Here is a 23133-nt window from a genome sequence, read left to right on the forward strand (position 1 = left end):
ACCCCCAGTGAATGAACAATTTAGAGATGGAGAGCTTGATTTCTAGACCTGGATTTGAATCCTGCCTCTAACTAGTTAGGTGACCTTGGATATGTTAATTCATTTAAAAAAAAAAAAGTAAAAAACTCACAGAAAAGTTGCAAGTAAAACAAAAATTCCTCTTTTTTCCCTGCTAAGCCTTTGAGAATAAGGTGCTCTGCTGCACCATGCCCCAGTGCTTTGGCATGTACTTCCCACAAATAAGGACCTGTCACTTGTGTAGGACACAGCCATCAAAGTCAGGAGATTAACACTACCTTACTACTATCTAATCTTTAGGCTGGAGAGTTATCTTTTGTTCTAATAACGTTCTTTATAGCAAAAGATCCAATCCAAGCTCCCATGTTGCATTTGGCTCAAAGTGGAACTGCTTTTCAGCCTTGATCTGCATAAGCTTAAAACTTCTGTAGATTACACGTCAGTTGCTTGGTGGAATGCCCTCAGTTTGGGTTTGTCTAGTGTTTCCTCTTCACTGGATTCAGGCTATGAACCTTTGGCAGGAACATCACACAAGTGACTGTGTTGTTTTCACTTTGTTTCACCTATCAGGCTGCTCCTGATTTCAGTTCGAACCATTACTGGGATGATTGCTTTTGCCATTTGATTAAGGTGGTGCCGGCCAAGCTTGCTCCACAGTAAAGTTACTTTTTCTTTTTTAAAAGATTTTATTTATTTATTCATGAGAAACCCACAGGAGCCTGATGTGGGACCGCTGAAGGCAGACACTCAACTACTGAGCCACCCAGGTGCCCCTAGAGTTATTTTTTCCATTGTAATTATTACATATTTTGTGGGGAGTTCCTTTAAAATCTGTTCTACATGAAACTTTAGTTCATTTATCTATTTACATGAGTGAGGGATCATGGATTCCTATGTTGTTCAATAGGTTGTATGTTGTCCATCACTACAGATTTTTTTTAAGACTTTATTTATTTATTCATAAGAGACACACACAGAGAGAGAGGCAGAGACACAGGGAAAGGGAGAAGCAGGCCCCATACAAGGAGCCCGACATGGGACTCAATCCCAGGACTCCAGGATCATGCCCTGGGCCGAAGGCAGGTGCTAAACAGCTGAGCCACCAGGGCTGCCCTGTTTTATAGTTTTGATACTCATATTGTCCTCTGTTGGGCCAGCAGGAGCCTCTCTGAGCTGACTCCTATGACTTGTTGAAATATCTCACTTCCTTATATGAATGGCATACGAATATTCTAGGCACATCTTATCCTCTCTTGGTCATTTGTCCCGGTAGCACGGATTCTTTTTAGCAGAGAATGAATTCAGAAACCAAGATTCGGGTGGTAAATGTGCTTGTCACTGTTAGGGTGTTGTGGCTCCCAGGCCCTCTCAGTGAACAAAGCTAGGGATACACATGAAGATACATTCATGTATTTACACCTATACACATATATTTCTGTGTCTACTGTTGAAAACAGCGACCTCACACCAATACCTCAATGCCAGTCTAGCACTGTGGGATTCACTCTCTAGTTACCTCCGTTTACTTATTTGCGGTTCTTTAACAGACACATCTGGCTTGTGTTGTGTGTCATAGGACTATTTATTGATTGCCTCCCCTTCCTGTCACTGATATCCCCTTGCCACTGTATCCCTCCTCCATGTGGATGCCATTTTCACCTGGCTTGGGTTCCAGCACCCCACTCCCACCTGCAGTCCCCTTCCTCACCCTGCTCAGGACCTCATACCTCATGCTGCCCCTATACTTCCTGCAAGGTCTCCCTCCTCAATCCGCTCAGGTTCTGACAACCCCCCCGCCAAGCTGGGGCACCCTCCCATACCACCGTTGACTCTTTTCACCCTGTTCAGGGTCAAATACCCCACACTGAGTCACCCCCTGAGCCAAGAAGCTCTTCTACCCTCCTGCAGACATGCTGTACATCTGCTTGGGGTGGAAGTGAAGGCTCTGACAGCCCAGTCTCGACCCTTTGCTACCCACCCCACCCCGAGTGGACACATACCTTTCTAGGTCTCAGCCAGGGGTGTTAGGAATAAGCTTTCAGGAAAGAAAGGGGAGGAGGAAGAGCCACATGTGTTAAATGTTAAAAGTCTGATTCCTCATCCAGTAAAATGAGCGTAACAATGGCTCCCACCTAATACGGCTGCTAGGAACCACATGAGCTCAGGGTGCTTCTTCAGCACAGGGCCTGGCTCATGGTGGGCACTCACTGTCAACTGCCATCATCGTTACTATACATTAACATTCCCATCTTTACTGCATCATTTGTCAGGAATGCATTAGAGACGCTCCAGAAAGAAGGCAGAGGTGCAAATGGCAGATGTGTCAAGAGGACTGATGCCTCTTAAGAGAGTGAAGACTCATATCAACTGAATTAAAATATATAAGTAAGATTTAAAAAAAACTGGGAGGAAACATTTTAATGTGTTAAGAGTGATTATCTTTTTTTTCAGTAGGCTTATGTGACTCAAAGGTTTTTTTTTTTTTTTTAAACTAGTATTTTTTTTTATATTTAAATTTTTTTTTTTTAAATTTATGACAGTCACACAGAGAGAGAGAGGGGCAGAGACACAGGCAGAGGGAGAAGCAGGCTCCATGCACCGGGAGCCCGATGTGGGATTCGATCCCGGGTCTCCAGGATCGCGCCCTGGGCCAAAGGCAGGCGCCAAACCGCTGCGCCACCCAGGGATCCCGACTCAAAGGTTTTTAATGTGTTTTCCAAAACATATTCAATAAATATTAATCAAACTTAGAAAAAAGTGTTTTTAGAAAGACCCTGGTTAACTTCAACATAATTCATTGCAAACTGCTTTCAGCCTGAGTGGTTGGTTGTGGGTTGTTTTTTGTTTTGTTTTGTTTTTTTTGTTTTTTCCTCTTCTGCCTGGTAGGTTCTGGAGAAGAGAGCCTGGATTCAGATCCTGGCTCTTCCATTTCCCAGCTTACCATGGGTAAGTTAGTTAACTTCTCTGTGCCTTTGTTTGTTTCTTTTATAAAGTGAGGAATCTTACAGTGCCTAACTCGGGGCTGTTTATCAGTTAAATGAGATACTGCTTCTAGAGCACCTGACACAGAGCAAGCACACAAATATGTGAGCTGTTGATATTGTTATGATCTCATGGGAAGAAATGCAGTGAGTGGTTCCCCAGATGTCTCAGAGGAAATAATTCCTTCTCGGGAGTAGCCTCAGCTATGCCTCCCCCTGAGTTAGTAGCTCATGACTAACCCAGAGACTTTAGGCAGCTGGGCCTCCCATGGGGCAACAAGTGGTGGCAAGGGTGACAAACTAAGTCAGAGGAAGTGTTTTCTTCACTTCTTGGAAGGGATTCAAAGAGATTGGCTTCTCCACAGATTCAGCAGCCTGGTCTTAGGACTCCGTGACTGACACCTACAGGACGAACGATGCAGCTGTGTGTGATCTGGCACCCAGGGTGGGAATCACCCATATATGCACTCAGTCAGTCATTCATTTGGCTAGTAATTTCACAAACATTTATTAAATGCTTGCTACATGTCAGGCTCTGTGGTAGGCAATGGGATGCAAACATTAACATGCAAGTGAGAGGGGTGCCTGGGTGGCCCAGTCAGGTAAGCATCTGACTCTTGATTTTGGCTCAGGTCATGATCTCATGGGTCATGAGATGGAGCCCCACGCGCAGGTCCCCACGCAGCGGGGAGTGTGCTTGAAGATTCTCTCCCTCTCCTTCTGTGCCTCTTCCCATTCACACGCTCCCTCTCTCTCTCTCTCTCTCTCTCTCTCTCTCTCAAATAAATAGCAAATCTTTTTTAAAATGCAGCTGAGGGAAGCTTGGGTAGCTCAGTCGGTTAAGCATCTGCCTTTGGCTCAGGTCATGATCCCGGGATCCTGGGATCCAGCCCCATGTTGGGCTCCCTGCTCAACGTGGAGTCTGCTTCTCCCTGTGCCCCCACACCCTGCATGTACTCTCTCTTGCTCTTTCTCTCAAATAAATAAATAAAATCTCAAAAAAAATTTAAAAATTGCAATTAGATAAAAAACATACTGCAAAATTTAAAATGCAATTAATAAGGGACTCAGATATCTGTACACCCGTGTTTGTCACAGCATTATTTCCAAAAGCCCAAAAGGTGGAAGCAACCCAAGTGTCTGTTGATGGATAAATGGATAAGCAAAATGTATATACCACAAAAGATTATTATTCACCCTTAAAAATATCAGCTGGGTTGGCATACAATAGAATACTACTCAACAATAAAAGAAAAAGGGTAAACATTGCTATCACATGGATGAATCTCAAAATAATTATGCTGGGAAAGAAAAGCCAGGCAAAAAAGAGTATATACTGTATGATTACATGTATACAAAATTCTAGAAAATGCTAGCTAATATATGGTGATAGTCAATCAGTGGTTGCCTGCAAATGAGAGAAAGGCCAGGGAAGGCTGGAAGAAAAAATTACCAGGTGGTGCAGGGAGATTTGGAGAGTGATAAATAAATCCTTTCTCTTGACTGTGGTCATTCTTTCATGGGTGTTTATGTATTTCAAAAATTCGGTTATATACTTACATATGTACAGCTTATTACATGTCAATTGCACATTAGTAAAGTTGTTAAAGCCAAAGTTAAAACAAAATTAATGTGTAGAAAAAAATCCAGTAAGTAAGAGGCAGGAAAATCATAGGGTTCCCCAGGGGCACGAAATGGGGCTGTGCACACAAGTGGTGGTGGTCAGATGAGGCTTCACAGAAGAAGCTACCTGAGGAAGAATAAGAGTTGTCAGGCAGAAGGCAGACTAGGACAGGGTCTTTGCTAAGGAGGAGGAAATGTTTGTGAGGAGACTCACAGGCCCAAAAGAGTCTGAGGCTGGAACTCTACGTGGTTGGAACTCAGGCCATCAGGGCAGTAGTGACACAGTAGAACCAGAGAGAGAAGCCGGAGTCCAACTAGGAATGTGGATTTTCTCCTGAAGTCAATGGAGAAAGACTACAGGCAAGCAGGAGGTTGTCACATGTGCAGTTTATTATTTTTTTTTGAAAGATTTTATTTATTTAGAGTGAGCGAGCTAGCAGGGAGAGGGACAGAGGGAGAGAGAGAGAAAAATCTCGAACACTACCTGGCACTCAAAATCTGTGCTGAGCATGCAGCCTGATGCAGAGCTCAATCTCATGACCCTGAGATCATGACTTGAGTCCAAATCAAGAGTTGGAAGCTTAATTGACTGTACCATGCAGGTGCCAGGCATATGCAGTTTAGAGATGCTCCAACTACAACCTGAGAAGTGGGCTGGAGGGAGAGTAGAGGGCAGGTAGGAATCTGGGAGTTAGGTGAGGACATTTAACCAGTGAGGAGTGGCCCAAGATAAGAACAGTTGGGATATGCCACCCCCCCAACCCCCAAGTCTCCTTTCAGCACCCTGGAGAGTTAAGACATTTGATCCTGGCTTTACAGAAGAGGAAACAGACTTGGAGCAATTAAGTAGCTTGCTTATGGTTACACAGCTGGTGAACAGGACATCTGGGGTTTCCAGTCGATGGGTTCTGAATCCGAAGTCCATTATGTTCACAGACTCTGTCTAATTTAAATGAAAACATCTGAATGACTCCCTCTCTCCTGCTGCCTGATTTTCTCTTTCAAGGCGGTTTGTTCCACAGGAGCATGGAACGTAGGATATAACATCACCTGGGCATTCAGGAGAGGATGTCTTCCTGGAGGAAAAGACATCTCACCTGAGCCCTGAAGAATTCTGAGGAGGAGGAAGGGCTAGTAAAGGAACATGGTAGGGGAGTGGGGCAGGAGAAGGAGAAGATGTCCTGGAGCGGAAAGAAGAGTGTGTGTGACTGGCTGGGAGCAAACTATCATGTAGAATGCTCAAAGAACAGAGCCTCAGAGTGGCTGAGGATGGTGTGAGATGCAGAGAGACACACAATTTGACACTGATTTTTAGCTCTCTGTGGAGCAGCTTAGAGACAGGAGCACGTAGGAGAGAGGCCAGTACGGTGAACCCTGCTGATCTGATGGTGAGATCCTGCCCACCAGATGTCTATCTGCCTTACAGTGGTTACCATGGGAACATTAGATCGTAGACCAAGAAACAGCTAGTCAGCCCCTCTTATTAGAGATGATGACAAGGACAAGATGCGGAAGTGATTTGCTGACTTTCCTACTGGCAGCAGGGTAAAATGCGTAACATCAAATTTACCCTTCTAGCCATCTTAAGTGTATGGTTCTGGGGCAGTATATACATTCATAATATTGTGCAGCCATCACCACCATCCATCTCCAGAAATTTCTCATCATTCTCATAAACCAAAACTCTGTCCCCATTACAATAACTCCCATTTCCCCCTTCCCTCCCCAGACCCTGGTAACTACTCTTCCTACTTTCTGTTCCTATGAATTTGACTACTCTAGGTGCCTAGAATCTTATATTCATATATAATGGAATCATATGACATTTGTCTTTTTGTGACTGGCTTATATCACCTAGCACAATGTCTTCAAGGTTTGTCCATGGTGTGGCCTGTGACAGCATTTCCTTCCATGGTAAAGCTGAATGAGATTCCATTGTATGTAAATACCATAATTTGTTTATCCATTCATCTGTTGATGGACATTTGGGTCCTTTCTACCTTTTGACTATTGTAAATAATGCTGCTATAAATGTGAATATACTGGAAACCTCCTTTATAGAAGTAGATTATTGGTATTTAGTGAAGAAAACAAATTTGGCTGGTGAGTTTCAAGTAAAAGGGAAGGAAAATAGGGAGAAAGAAATGCTTTCCTGAAAAATCAACTTTCAGTATGCTTTGTACCTAAATACTTTATGGACTTATTCTAGGCAGTGCTCTCCTTTGCTGTTGTCCTGAATATGGTCTGTCAAGACTGCAAGTGTGTCCAACTTGAGTTAACATGACAAAAGGAGCGGAGCACTTTTCTCTTCAATTTTTTTTTTAAATTTATTTATGATAGTCACACACAGAGAGAGAGGCAGAGTCATAGGCAGAGGGAGAAGCAGGCTCCATGTACCGGGAGCCCGACATGGGATTCGATCCTGGGTCTCCAGGATCGCGCCCTGGGCCAAAGGCAGGCGCCAAACCGCTGAGCCACCCAGGGATCCCCACCTTTCTCTTCAAGACACAGATTTGCCTTGGGACACTTCTGGGAATACTTTGGGCAACAGCCAAAGACCCTTCTCCTGGGAATTCTTGGAAAACTGCGAAAAGGCTAGTTGGTTTGTTCCACCATCTACAAGAATATAGGCTCCATGATGGCAGGATCATGTCTATTCTGTCTGTTTTATTAACTAGTGAATCGCCAGCACCTTGAACACTACCTGGCACTCAAAATTTGTCCAATGAGTTATGTGCCTTCCACTGATCGGACCTCTGTGTGCTCCTAGGCAAGTCTTATCTCAGGAAAAGAAAAGGCCAATTAATTAGAAGCAGACTCAGGAGCTTACCCAGGCTCCGATATGGTCTGATGTATGATGTGGCCTTGGCTTGTCCCTTGTACTACCTGATTTCTCACTGTTCAGCTGATGGAAATGACAGCTGCTTAGACTTACCTTACCAGATGTCATGAGCATCGAGGGGCTCATGTAAATAAAAGTGCTGTACAAATGGATGCCATGATTGGGTCTAGCCCTGGCCTCTCTTTGGGACACCAGTCCTGCATCAACAACTAACCTGTCACCTGCAGGCACCTCTCACATCTCAACATTTCCCTACAAGCAGCACCCTCTCCCAACTTCCTATTTTTCTCACTGTATTGGTATTTTCTCAGTCTTTTTTTTTTTTTTAAAGATTTTATTTATTTATTCATGAGAGACACAGAGAGAGGCAGAGACATAGGTAGAGGGAGAAGCAGGCTCCCTCCGGGGAGCCTGATGCAGGACTCGGTACCAGGATCTCAGGATCATGACCTGAGCCAAGGAAGACCCTTAGCCATTGAGACATCCAGGTGCCCAGGTGCCCCTCAGTCTTTTCTTTCTTTTTTTGTTTTTAAGATTTTATTTTATTTATTTATTTATTTATTTATCTTTTTTTTTTTTTTTTTTTTTTTTTTGACGAGAGACAGATTGAGTATAAGCAGGAGGAGCAGCAGAGGGAGAGGGAGAAGCAGACTCCCTGCTGAGCAGGGAGCCCTATATGGAGCTTGATCCCAGGATCCTGGGATTATGACCTGAGCCAAAGGCAGACTCTTAATTGACTGGGCCACCCAGGCACGCCTATTTTCTCAGTCTTTTTGTTTGCAACTAGAGTCTCATTTAGCTCCTCCATCTCTCTAGCATCCCATCTCCTTCTCTGAGTCTGGCTACTTCTTTTCTTCGGTGGCTCTGATTTTCTCTGTTGCCAGGCCTCGTCAAGAGTCCCTCCCTCCAGTTTCACCACTGCCAAAACCTTGACCATCTTCTGCCTGTCAATTTTTCTGCTGCCAGAGAGAACCTCTGACATGCAGCTCTGGTTCATCACGCCTCTACTCAGAAATGACTAATGATGCTCAGACACAGGAGGATGCCTACTATCAAAAACAGAAAGTAACAAATGCTGGTGAGGATGTGGAGAAATCCGAAGCCTTCTGCAGTGTGGGTGGGATCATACAATGGCACAGCCACTATGGAAAACAGTGCGGTGGTTCCTCAAAAAATTAAAAATAGAATTACGGTATGATGCAGCCATCTGAGTCTATATGCCTAAAGAGTTAAAAGCAGGGACTCAAAAGAGAATTTGCACACCCATCTTCATGGCAGCATTATTCATAATAGCCAAGAGGTGGAAGCAACACAAGTGTTTATCAACAGATGAATAGATAAACAAAATATGGTCTAGAGCTATAATGGAATATTATTCAGCCTTAAAAAGGGAGGAAACCGTGTCACATGTTAACATGGATGAATCTTAAAGATATGTTAAGTGAAGAAAGCCAGTCACACAAAAAAGCAAACTCTATGTGATTCCGCTTAAATGAGGTACCTGGACCAGTCGAATTCATAGAGGCAGAAGCTAGAATGGGAGTAACCTGGTGTTAGGGCGTAGGGAGGGAAGAGGATTTGTTGTTGACTACGTACAGTTTCAGATTTGAAAGATGAAAAAATTCTGGAGATCTGTTTCACAATAATGTGAATATACTTAACACTACTGAACTGTACTTAAAAATGGTTAAGATGGGATCCCTGGGTGGCGCAGTGGTTTGGCGCCTGCCTTTGGCCCCGGGTGCGATCCTGGAGACCCAGGATCGAATCCCATATCGGGCTCCCGGTGCATGGAGCCTGCTTCTCCCTCTGCCTGTGTCTCTGCCTCTCTCTCTCTCTCTCTCTGACTATCATAAATAAATAAATTTTAAAAAATGGTTAAGATGGTAATTCTAGGTCATGTGCTTTTCACCACAATGTTAAAAAATGACTGGTGGATTGAGGGAATAAATCGTTCTCTTGCACCCTGCCTGGCCTTTCAAGCCCCTCCTATGTCTGTTCTCTCAATTACCTAACCTGGACATGCCCTGAACATCCTGGCCTTTCTGTCTTGGCAAGCACTGCTCCCTCTGGCTAGAGCATCAATTTTCACTCCTCCCCACTCTGTTGAAGTCCTATGCTTTATTTATTTATTTTTTTATGTTTTATTTATTCATGAGAGACACAGGAAGAGAGAGGCAGAGATATAGGCAGAGGGAAAAGCAGGCTCACTGCAGGAAGCCTGATGTGGGACTCAATCCCAGGACCCCAGGATCAGGACCTGAGCCAAAGGCAGTCACTCAACCTCTGAGCCACTCAGGCGTCCCGAAGTCCTATGCTTTAAAACCCTGACTCAAGGGCAGCCTGGGTGGCTCAGCGGTTCAGCACCACCTTCAGCCCAGAGCATGATCTTGGAGACCCAGGATCAAGTCCCACGTCGGGTTCCCTGCATGGAGCCTGCTTCTCCCTCTGCCTGTGTCTCTGCCACTCTCTCTCTCTCTCTCTCTCTCTGTGTATCTCATAAATAAATAAAATGTAAAAAAAAAAAAAAAAACCCAGCTCAAATGCTCCCCTTTGCTATTTCTGTGGCTCGTCCACACTGCGATGACTGTACATACAGCATTGGCTTGGAGGTACTGGTTTGCATTCCTTCCTTTGGTCCCCACACTAGACTGAATTCCCAAGGGTGGAGAGGGTACTTGCTCTGGCTCCCAGTACAGTCCAGTCCAACCAGCAGTAGGGTGTTGCTGGGTTTAGGGGGACTCCTTGCCTCCCTGTGAGGCCATTTCTGACTCCCTTTCCCCATCTGTCTGAGTCTTGTGTGCTGACCTCATCCCCTTTCTGGTCTGTGAGCTTGCAAAGGGCAGAGCCTGGATTTTATGCTTTGAGTGTCCAGTGCCCGGCTTGGAGGGGCCTGAAAAATGTTTGATGGTTATAAAAATGAGTGAGAATCCATAGCCACTGGTTTTGTTGTCTCTCCCTGATGGGAAGCTGAAAAGGAATTAACAGAGCTCTTCTTTCTCCTGCCCTCTCTGAATTGTAAACTCTGGGTCATAGCTGTCCTGCTGCTTCAGCATTTCATTGTGCTGGAGCAAATGCAGCTGCCAAGACTGCAGGGGAAGGGAATGAAGGAGGCGCCTCAGACATCTCAGAGGATTGTACTTGTAGCCTCTAGTGCTACCAGCCAAAGGCCTTTTCATTAGACCAGACGTGTTGGCTCTGGGCTGGCCGGGCTTCCTGTCACTGATGGGTTCTGTTTAACATCTCAGCTGGATTTGGCTGAGTTAGAGATCCCCGGGAACCGGGCTGGTCCACCGCGGTGGGTTTGCACATTAGCCTCTTGTGTGTGTGCCCGTCTGCTGGCCTGGCGGCTTCCCTCTGCGGCTGCCTTCTCCTTGGAAGCTCATCAGCAGGGGGAGCTGGATCTGTCCATCACCTAGTGGAAACCAGACCTCCACGTACCCAGAGGAACAGGCTGAATTAGGTCTGGATTTTCCTGGAATAGTTCAGATGATGGTTAGTTTATTCATTGGAATGGAGATTAAGAGCTAGACTTAGCAGTTAAACATGATGTAAATGTTATATCTTTGTAAAGTATTTTTAAATGTAAATTCACTAATTTAAAAAATCCTTCAGACAGCCCCTTGCCCTTCCTTGTTTTTGTGTTACCTAAGCTACGTGGAAACTGAGAGATAAGATGTTCCAGCTGGGAACACAACTTTGCATTTCTGAGCAACATCAGGCTTTGCCTTTAAGACAGACAGACAGCAGAGGCAACAGTGAGCCCATGTGTGGGCCGAGTTTTGAAACATTCCCAAGGTCCTCTTTGGTGAATAGTAGGTCTCTACACAAACATTTCTTATCTTCCAGTCTGCTGGCACTTTGACTTAGTTGCTGGTTCCTGTTCCTCAATCCCCACTTTGAACTGAGACTTTTGTATTAATCATGCTGTTTATTTTCTGATGTTTGACATCTGGGGCCTTGCTGATGCTGGAGGGATTGCTGCACCCAGGGCTGGCCAATTTCTAGAGAGAGCAAACACCTGCCTGCAAGTTCGCCTTCCATAAGCAATCTGACCAATCCAAAGCCCACACCTCAATCTCCTTAATCAGATTCTCACACTTGGGGCCACTATCCACTTACCCTAATCACCCGAGGGCCAGGTATTGGACAACTAGGAACAGCTCCTATGCCCCAGAGCCACCCAAATTACTCAGATTAGCCAATCCTAAACCTACTTCTTTGCTTTGCATTTCCAGCAAAAGCCACAATAAATGCTCTTGCCCACATTTCTCCCTTGCTGCTTCTCCTTGTCTGACCCTGGTGCTTCCCACTGTGGCCCTGTATGCATGCTGTGTCCCCTCACTTCACATGTGTGTGAGTGTGAAAACTTCTTCCTCATGACAGTCACTATACCTGATTTTTAAAATCCCAGAAAAAACAAAAAACAAAAAAACAATCCCAGATACAATTTACAACATCTTATAGCTTCTCTTTGGCTCAAATCTTGGCAGTTCCTGGTGACGCTCAAAATAGAACTTGGCTCCTTGCTCTTGGCCTCGACTCTTTAGTCAGAGATTAAGCCTGTCACCTGGCTCTTCAGACTATCTGCTTTTTTTCAGCCTGTGTCAGTCCAGACACAATAAGCAGAGCTGAACTTACGCTTGGAAGAGAAGTTTACCTTCACAGGGTAATTTAAGTTGCCTTAGAAAGGCTCCAAGCCCCAAATAAACTCACCCTGATGCTTAAAATTTTCCCGTCACCAAATCATTTCTTTTGCCTTGAGCATCATCCTCTGCTTACTCTCTCTCTGTCTCTTTTTTTGTTTTGAAATATGCTTTCTCAATTGCTTTTCCCCTTAAAATAAAAGAATAGAGATAGGATCAAAGTGATATATGGATCTATTTATTCTCTTATTCCAAATGCAGTGAAGTGGAAAAAAAAAATGTCTTTACCAGGGAAGGCCTCCAAGTACAAACATACTAGTTCCCCTTTATCTGTACCAAGAGCATTTAGAAGAATGATGTATTTCTGGGGCACCTGGGTGGCTCAGTCAGTTAAGCATCTGCCTTTAGCTCAGGTCATGAACCCAGGGTCCTGGGATTGAGCCCACTCAGAAGGTCCCTGCTCAGTGGAGAGTCTGCTTGACCCTCTTGTTCTGCTCCCCCAACCCCCACACTGCTCCTGCTCTATAGCCCTCTCTCAAATAAATAAAATCTTTTAAAAAATGATATATTTCTGATTAGCACTAGATTTTTATGGGAAAAAATCAGTTAAAGGATATCAGTCAAAAAATAGAATCATAATGTAAAATTTCCAAATCCTTAGAAGCAAAATGCAATCTCATAAAAGCCAGAAAAGAAATAAAATGAAAACCAGAAAGCATGGCAAGTAAAATACATAAAAAATAATCAGGAACAAATCTAAGTACATCAGTAATCACAACAAATGAAATGAAAGTGGGTTAAAAAAACTCTATTAAAAGTCTCTCAGATTGAGTTAAAAAAAGAAAATCTCAAATCCAGGAATATACACTTTATAAGAGAACTTCTTAAAATAAAATGTCTTTAGGATAGTTGAAAATAAAACGTGCAAAAAGATGTTTTAGGCAAATGTTAATAAAATGTATCAGACTAAAATAGAATTCAAAGTGAAAATTATTGGGAGCCTGGGTGGCTCAGTTGGAAAATTTTTGGGACGCCTGGGTGGCTCAGTGAGTTAAGTGCCTGCCTTCGACTGGGGTCATGATCCCAGGGTCTTGGGATCGAATCCCACATTGGGCCCCTTGCTCTGCAGGGAGCTTCGTTCTCCCTCTGCCTGCTGCTCCCCTGCTATTCTGTCTCTCTCTCTCTCTGACAAATAAATAAATAAAATCTTAAAAAAAAATGTGAAAATTATTATGAGAGAAGTTTTTTTTATTTGTAAAAGTTATAATTCATCAAGGAATTATAATAGTTCTAAACACACAGCTAATAGTGTAGTTTCAAAATATAGTAAGCATAAACTGACAGAAGTATACAGAGAGATGAGAGAATTCATAATCATAGTGGGAGATCAAAAACACATCTCTTTCAGATATTGACTAAGTAAGTAAAACTTAAGTGAGGATGCAGAGGGTTTGAATAAATGGACACATTTTACAAATGACTATATGTTGAATTTTATACATAACAAAGAGAAACTACATTATTTTTACACACTTAACATACATGAATAAAAATTAGCTACCAAATCCCAAAGAAAATCTCAATACCAAAAATGCAGGACGGCCACAACAATGAAAATGATTGCAAATGAAAACATTCATATGTTAATTTAAGAAAGAATCAAAACCTGTTGGTAGTGATTGTTTGGGGGGGGGGAGAATTAGACGTGGGTCTGGAAATTTTTACATTTAGCCTCATGCATGAAGTATTTGCTTGAATTTTTTTTTTTTTTTTTTTTTTTTTTTTAATTTTTTATTTATTTATGATAGTCACAGAGAGAGAGAGAGAGGCAGAGACACAGGCGGAGGGAGAAGCAGGCTCCATGCACCGGGAGCCTGATGTGGGATTCGATCCCGGGTCTCCAGGATCGCGCCCTGGGCCAAAGGCAGGCGCCAAACCGCTGCGCCACCCAGGGATCCCTATTTGCTTGAATTTTTTATTAGGTACAAGAGTAATCTAAGTACATCAGTGTGTAAAGTATGTAAAGTATTCTGAAGCATCTAAAGTAACAAATATATGAAGTAATAAATGAATAAGGTATATAATGAGCAAAATGCCATTCTTTTTCAAAACCTGAAGATGAATACAAAGCAGTAGCCAGAGGGAATGTATAGCTTCAAATGCACATATTAAAAAATGGTGAACATTGAGGATAAGGGAACTAAGCATTCAACTGAAAGAGGCTTTTTAAAGGCCCCCTCAAAACTAAAGGAAAGGCTAATCCAAATAAAAATAGGTTTCAAAGGTTGAAGAGAGAAGATCATTATTTGCAGTTACTATAATTATCTACTACAAATATCCTAGAGAACCTGTTGAAACACTCACTAATCCAACAAATAAGAATAAAACAATGTGATGTTTCTACTCCTTATTTGGATAAAATTTAGAAATGTCCTCTGTAGCGATATGGGAAACAGGCACTCACACAGTATTGGTGGGGACATAAATCGGCCCATTTTTAAGGGCAATTCAGCAGAATCTATCCAACATTTTAAAAACGCTTATCCTTTGACAAACCATTGCATTTGTAGCTAATCCTGGAATGATACTGTCGCCTGTTCCCAAAGAAACTTGTACAAGGAGTTCATTGCAGCATTGTATGAAATCAGGAAATTTAAGAGTCATCTCAATATTTATCAACATAAAACAAAAATCATCATGCATTTATTTATTTTTCTTTTAAAGATTTTATTTATTTATTTATGAGAGACACACAGAGAGCGAGACAGACATAGGCAGAGGGAGAAGCAGGCTCCTTCCAGGGAGCCCCTTGTGGGACTCAATCCCAGGACCACGGGATCTGAGCCAAAGGCAGACCCTCAACACCAAGCCACCCAGGCATCCCTCATCATGCATTTATCCTATGGAATATCATGCAGAATTTAAAAGAATGATATAAATGCACTTGCAGAAAATCTCCAAGATGTATTATTAGTTGAAAACATACATGAATAAAAAAAAATAGCTGTTTTGTCAGATAAAAAATAGCTGCTTTGTCTGTCTGTTGGCAGACCCCAAAGCAATTGCCATACTGCCTCCTTGATGCCAACTGCTCTAGTGGTTGGAAGGTCCTAGCCTTTCAGTCTTCTGTGGCTGGAGATGGCGACATGACACATTTAGCAAATGAAACTTATTTGGAATTCTATTGGTAGGGTTCTGGGAAATTTTTGCTTTTCTGATCAAAAAGTCAGATACAGGGGCATCTGGATGACTCAATCGGTTATGTGACTGCCTTTGGCTCAGGTCATCATCTCAGGGTCCTGGGATCGAAGCCTGCATTGGGCTCCCTGCTTGGCAGGGAGTCTGCTTCTCTCTCTCTCCCTCTCTCTCCTTCTGTGCTCTCTCTCTCTCAAGTAAATAAATAAATAAATAAATAAATAAATAAATAAATAAATAAAAAGATCAGCTACAGCAGCCCTTTCCGCTTCTTCCAGTCTGAACACAGACATGTAGCAGGTGGGCTGTGGGAAGAGGAGAGTCCTCTTGCAGCTACAAGGTCAAAAACATGGGTGAAAGCTCCAGAGAATCATCAGGACAGTGGTGCTGCCTAATGTCATGGAGCCACTGAGCAAATTCTAGGACTACTTGTGTCCAGAATTCTTGGATTACAAATCAAATAAAATCTCCATTTTTTAAAAATTTACTTTTTGTAAAAACTTCTAAATGACCACATTTCTAACTGATACAATAGATGTGCAACTGGATCCCCGGGTCTCCAGGATCATGCCCCGGGCGGAAGGTGGTGCTAAACCACTGAGCCACCCAGGTTGCCCTGTTTCAAATATTTTCAATAAGGAAGTATTTGTGTATGAATCAGGTAATTAACAATTTTTAAGATACGTAGCAACAAAATCTTTTTTTTTTTTTTAGACAGGGACGTGGGGGTGAGGGGCAGAGAGGGAGAAAGAGAAGCCTATAGCAGGCTCCCCATCCAGCATGAGCACCACATGAGGCTCTATCCTACAACCTTGAAATCATGGCCTCAGTGGAAATCAAGAGCCAGAGGCTTAAAGGACTGAGGCCCCCAGGTCCCCCAACGATAAAACCTTTTTTAGAGATTTAATTTTGAGATTATAGCCAAATATAAAAGAAAAACATGTCACAGTTTCAGCACAGAGATAAACATTGTCTATGTGCTCTCTTTTTTTTTTTTTAACTAATTGATTTTATGTTTTAGGAGTTTTAGGTTTACAGAAAAATTGAGAGCACAGAAAATTCCTATATGCTACCCCCATCTTCTAGTTTCTCCTATTTTTAACATCTTACATTAGTGTAGTACATCCCTGACAATGAATGGACCAGTATTGATACACTACTATTAACTAAAGTCTGTAGTTCACATCAAGTTTCACTCTTTGTGTTGTACAAAGAATTCCATGAGTTTGAACAAATGTATAATGACATGTGTCCACTAGCGCAGTGTCATACAGATGAGTTTCACTGCCCTAAAAATTGCCTGTGTTTCACCTACTCATCCCTCTCCTCTTCCTTGCCACCACCTAACCCTTGGGCAGCCACTGATCTTTTTACTGTCTCCATAGTTTTGCCTTTTCTGGAATGTCAAATAGTTGGAAACATACAGTATGCACCTTTTCAGATTGGCTTCTTTTTTTTTTTTTTTTTTTTTTATGATAGTCACACACACACACACAGAGGCAGAGACACAGGTAGAGGGAGAAGCAGGCTCCATGCACCGGGAGCCCGACGTGGGATTCGATCCCGGGTCTCCAGGATCGTGCCCTGGGCCAAAGGCAGGCGCCAAACCGCTGCGCCACCCAGGGATCCCCAGATTGGCTTCTTTCACTTAGTAATATGCACTAATCTTCCTCCAGGTATTTCATGGTTAGCAAGCTCATTCTTTTTAGCATGAAATAATCTTCCATTGTCTGGATGCACAGTGTATTTATCCCTCCCCCTACCAGAGGACATCTTGGTAGTTTCCAAGTTTCAGCAACTATAACTCTAGCTGCTATAAATATCTGTATGCAGGTGGACACGAGTTTTCAACTCACTTGAGTGTGAATACCAAGAAGCATGATTTCTCGATGGTATGGTAAGGGTAGGTTTAATTTTGTAAGAAACTGTCCAGCTGCCTCCCAAAGTGGCTGTACCGTTTTGCGTTCCCACCAGCAATGGATGACAGTTCCTGTGGCTCTGTCAACATTTGATATTGTCAGATTTTTGGATGTTAGCCATTCTAATAGGTGTGCAGTGGTGTTTCCTTGTGGCTTTAATTTGCGGTTGCCTCATGACATATGATGTTGTGCATCTGCTCATATGCTTATTTGCCATCTGTCTCCTTCCATAAAATGTGTAACCGGCTGACAGCTGGGGCTTCTGGTCCCTTGAAGTCCGATAAGATTTATTAACCCTCTTATTCTAAGCTCTGTGAAAGTGCTAAGCCCTCTTTGAGGGAAATCTAAACTAGATTAGACAAGGAAAGTCTGATAGAAGTGAAGGATTTTTTTTAAAAGATTTTATTTATTTATTTGAGAGAGAGCACAAGCCAGGGGAGAGGCAGAGGGAGGGGGGGAAGCAGACTCCCTGCTGAGCAGGGAGCCTGATGAAGGACTCCATCCCAGGACCCTGGGATCATGACCTGAGCTGAAGAAGGCAGATGCTTAACCGACTGAGCTACCCAGGCACCCCAGAAGTGGAGACATTTCTAATGCTCAGCACCCAATCCTGGCCCTCCTCTGGCACTCCTTGTGCATAGCACCATCCACTTGGGTACCAGAGCCCTCAGAGCCACCCTCACCTCCTTTCCCCTCATCCTTGTATACAAGGTGTGGTCAATTATAACTCCAGAATACTTCTCAAATCCACTCGTCTCCAGTGCCACCCCCACAATCAAAACAATAACAACCTTGTTCAGGACATATTTTTTTTCTCACCTGAATTATTACAAGTAGGACAATAGCTAGATTCAACATGCAAATCTCTTCATGTCACCCTCCTGCTTCCAGAATATGTAAAACCCCTAACATGGTCCCTGTTCCACAACTACCCTTCCCCACTCCACTCACCGTGGCCTGATTTAGTCCCTTTTCTCCATGTCCCTCAGACCCCAGGCCCTTTGCAAGTGCAGTTTCCTCTTAGAATCCTTCCTTGCTTCAATACCTGAGGACACCTAATCAGTATGCATAACTCAGCTCAAGCAAGCGTCACTTGACAAGGAAGCTGACTCCCTGAGTGGGACAAGGCTCCCTCTTACAGCTCAGGCTCCCTCTCCGGTGGGACTCCTGTCACAGCTGCAATTTTGTAAAGCTTGTGTGATTAATGTAGTGCACTTTCACCATTAGACAATGAACTCTATGAAATTGGAGATTTTGCCTGCTTTTGCTCGTCATTTTGTCCCCAGTGCTTAATACACTGTCATACTCATAGTAGGCACCCAATAAATATTTGCTGAATGAACGAGGGAGTAAATGAATCACTTCTGCCTAGAATTCTACATACAGGACTGAGCCTCTCGGCTGCTGGAATAATACAAGTAAACCACCACCCCAAGGGCAGCTGGGTGGCTCAGTCAGTTAAGTGCCTGCCTTCAGCTCAGATCATGATCCTGGGGTGGAGCTCCACATCGGGCTCCCTACTCATTGGGGAGTATGCTTCACCCTCTGTCTGCTGCTGCTCCTCTTGTGTTCTCTCTCACTCTCAAATAAATAGATAAAAATACTTAAAAAAAAAACACTGCAAAATGCGAGCGACTCTAAAACACATAAATCCTATTAAAAACTCTGCTATGGAGAATGGCTTTTGGCTTTCTGTGAAAGGATCCAGTACAACCAAATCAGTTTCTTTGTCTCAGCACACAACTGTACCTGGAATCTAGCACATACTTTACATCATCACCGTTTCCTCAGAGCTTAAGGAAAGCTCTCAGTATTCCAGATGCCAACATTTGGGCACATTTGTAAGATCTGCATCTCTGCACCCTACCATATGACCAGCAGGAGGGAAGTTCCTGGGTTTGGCTCTGTCTGCCTCCTCTTGCATATGGATGATGTGGACATATGATGAGTACAGATGGGTGCCTCTATTTCTTCCAGGAACTTACAGCTCGTCTCATCCAGGACAGGGCATGTGTTAGGAGAAAGTCTGGACCAGAACCTTCCTGCTGAGTCATCTGTCCTAAGATTTAGGAACAAATCCACTAAGGCAGGGCCAGTTGTGGGAGGGGTGGGTGGGCTTTGAAGAACCAAAGAATACTCTGGGTGGCTGCTCCTTTTCGTGCTCCTTCTCTGTAAATTCCTCCTGCGAAAGGGGAAGATCTGACCTTTGGCCCTGTCTGTGGCCATGATTGAATGGACCGCAGGGGGACACTTGACCAAGTGTGGGTAAATGAGATGATCTTCCTGGAATTGGGGGCTGGCATTGAGATTCTTGTAGTTGCCATCGAACAGACAAGTCAGAAGGCCGTGTGGAGTCAGGGCTGGCGTGACTGTTTCTTCCACGTGCACGGAGAGGCGGGGCAGGCGGACAAGCAGAGAGAAAGAGGGAAGACAAGGGACCGTTTGCTCCACATTCCCGGTTCTGGGCCTTTATGAGGCCTGGCTGTGTTTCCCATCCCAGTATTCAAGAGAGCCCTGCATCCTTCCATAGATGCTAATTTGCACTTGAGCACTTCCTTGGCAGATGCCTGTTCCCTATGAGCAGATACAGAGCAGGCGGGGAGGAGGGCCGTGCTGGGAGGCCTTTCAAGGAAAAAGCTCCAGTTCCCCCGACAGAGTGGACGGCGGCGCGCAGGTGGACCGGGAAGAGGACACCAACATCCGTCGAATGCTTATTCGTACCCAGTCCCGTGCCCAGAACCTCCTGTTTATCAACTCTGTTTTGAATTTCAAGAACCTTATGCTGCGGATCTTATTATCCTTGTGTGACCGACAAGGAAACAGGGGCTCGGAGAGGTCATGCCACGTCCCAAGGTCACACAGCTAGTAGGTGGCGCGGAAACAGAGAGGGGGCTGGCATCAGAAACAAAGACGGGGACGCCTGGGGGGAATGCTCAGTGGTTGAGCATCCACCTTTGGCTCAGGGCGTGATCCTGGGGTCCCAGGATCGAGTCCCGCATGGGGCTCCCTGCATGGGGCCTGCTTCTCATCCCTCTTCCTATGTCTCTGCCTCTCTCTGTGTCTCTCATTAATAAATAAATTCTTTAAAAGAAAGAAAGAAGAAAGAAAGAAGAAAAAGAAAGAAAGAAAGAAAAGAAAGAAAGAAAGAAAGAAAGAAAGAAAGAAAGAGCCCCCAAGGGCTCTTGCCTAAAAGCCTGATGGACTGACCAGAAGTGGATGGGGACAGCTGGGTGGCCACTGTCTCCCTGTCCAGGAAGGCAGTGGCATGTCTCTCTTGTCCTGGGGAGGCCTGACCGTCATCTGTCCAGGCCACCCGATGCCTCAGTCACTGCCCCGGGCGGAATTCCTTCTCTGCTCCTCAGCGCCGGGTCTTTCCTCCTCTGACATGACACGTGCAATTACCTCGGAGCCCTCGTAAGCAGATGCCTGCGTGACCGTCACTCAGTCCAGGGGAGGTCTGTGCTCAGTGTCCTTGAGGGCCTGGCACGATTCCCACTGGGGTGTCGGGGAAAGGGGGCGGGGGAGGGAAGCGGAAGGTGTGTGTTCTGGGGACAGAGCAGCAATCTTTTTGCTTTTCCCTCCTCGTGGCTTGTCTGCAATTTCCCACCTCAGGCACTACATTCTCTCAGGAGCCGGAGCTGATGGCGCTAGAAGTCGCCCTTCTGTATGCACAGCACAAGCATGGTTTCCATGGGAACGACTCAGAAGGAGGATGCTGGCATTCTGGGCTCTTTGTGGCCTTGGATAAACAATGGACTGGATGCTTCTGAGAAGCCCAGAACCTTCTCTCTACCTTCTCCAGCACTGTTTACAGCCCCTCCCACCGCACATGCAAAAAAGCCAGTGAAATGAAAAATTAAGTCAATTTGGTCTTCAGCGTGTCAAAAAAAAAAAAAAAAAAACAACCCAAATCTGTGCTTATTTTTATAAACCGAGTATGTGTGGGTTTTAAAAACTCATATCCATCAAACCCACGTAAGAGTACAAGGAGTCCTAGGAGAGAATTTGAATGAGGGCCACTGGTATTTGTGCAGACAGTTGACACCTCGTCTGCCCAGGCACTCCCTGATCTCTGTGGTGCTGCCCCTCAGCTAAGGATTCATCAATCAATCATTCATTCATTCATTCATTCATTCATTCCATCATCCCTTAGGGAGCATCCAGCCAGTGCCAGATACTGTACCACAAAGAACATGAACGGAACTCATGACTTAGTAAGGAAGACACACAGTGGGAAAATATAAGTTGCAGGGGATTCAGACCTAAGGCAGGAGGGATTTAAGCAGCTCCAGCCCCACATGTTATAACTGGACCATTAGGTGGTCTGCCCTTTGCTTCCTGTCCTGGTGACTCTTGAGTACATTGGTCCCATAGCTGGAGGAGAATGATCTTTCTCTTTCCAGATTTCCTCATAAGGACTGGAACCTGCCCTGTGTTTCCAGTACCTTTCAGCTCACTTCTCAGTACTGTGCAGAAAGATTCTGGGCTCAGAGTCAGGAATCTGGGTGGAATTTCAACCCTGTCACTTACCAGCCGGGTGAGCTGTGGGTCTGAGTGTCCTCGTCTATAACACGGGAACTCTCTCATAAAGATTTCCATGAGGTTAAATGAAGTAGTATCTGCAAAGTTGCTGGCACAGTGTTTGGCATATGGGAAGAGGTAAATAAGGATCAGTCCCTTCTTTTCTACTTTTTAGACCCCACCCACCCACTTCCAACTTCCTGCCAACTGTTTGCCTGGCTCCCCACCTGGAACAGTTGTCATCTGGGAACCAACTTGACAACCAAATTGCACTTTCCTTCCACTGACACCCCTCTGCCACGCAGCAGAGGGGTACCCCCAGCCCCTGGTGGACCCCACAGGTAGACTGCTTCTTGTATGTTAGCACTCACCTCTCCATCCTGCCCCGGTCCTCTCTGCTCTCTTTTGTTGCAAGAAGATGTGCAAGCATGAGGTTCCTATGGGGGAAACCTGATAAAACATAACGGGAGCGACAATAATGTATGTCGAGAAGACAGAGCAACCTAGCAAAAGTAAGTTGATGTTCTTCCCCCTTGTGAATTCAATTGTGTTGATAACTTATGTTTGTCCAATGCCTTAATTGATCCTCCTGTTCTACTTCCCTTGGTGTCGGTTCTCCGTCTGTTACAAGACCTTTAACTCAACGTGTACAAAGTCCTTAATTTTAAGAGAAAGCCAAAGCCCCACTGAAGTCACTTCTGGTCTCTGAAAGGTCTTGGTGTTGGGATCAGGGCTGCAGTCTGTGAGGCAGCACAGGGAGCCTCGTGTAAGGTGTGATCTCCAGCCCCCAAATCTCTCTCCTCACCAGCTGTCCTAGTGTCTGGCATTTCCGAATGAGACGACTGCCCTTCTGCTCCCCCTATTAAAATGTCTTGGCTCTGGCAAATTCAAGTAGATGAAGTTGGCATGGGAGGGTGAGCAGGGCCAGCCCGGGGCCTCCCTAGGGAGCATGTTGCAGCTCAGGTGGCTTTGGTGACCCATCCTTTTCTGGGGTACTGTTCCATCAGCAGGGAGCCTGGACCCAGGGAGCAGAGGGTTCCATCCCAGTGGAGGAAAGGGTGGACACTCCACCACCTCACTCTAAATGGGAAGACACAGCTTAGTACAGACCGTGTTCATGTTTGATCATTCGGGATAGAAGCTAGGCGAGGGGACCTCTGAACTCCCTGAGGTGGTCCATGAGTGTCTTGAGGCCAGGAAAGCTAGTGTGAGGAAAAAAGAGTATACATGGGAGCCCTCAACCAGGGCAGAGGGACAAACTCCTGAGCTAGCCAGGGACCCAAAGTCTAGGTGAGCCTGAGCCGGGTGGTGGTGGGGAAGGCTGAGCAAAGCAGAAGCCAAGGCCGATCTGCTGTGTCACTCTCCTTAAGGAACTGAAGCAGGGATGG

This window comes from Vulpes lagopus, chromosome 8 (assembly GCF_018345385.1).
Source record: "Vulpes lagopus strain Blue_001 chromosome 8, ASM1834538v1, whole genome shotgun sequence".
Lineage (NCBI taxonomy): Eukaryota > Metazoa > Chordata > Mammalia > Carnivora > Canidae > Vulpes > Vulpes lagopus.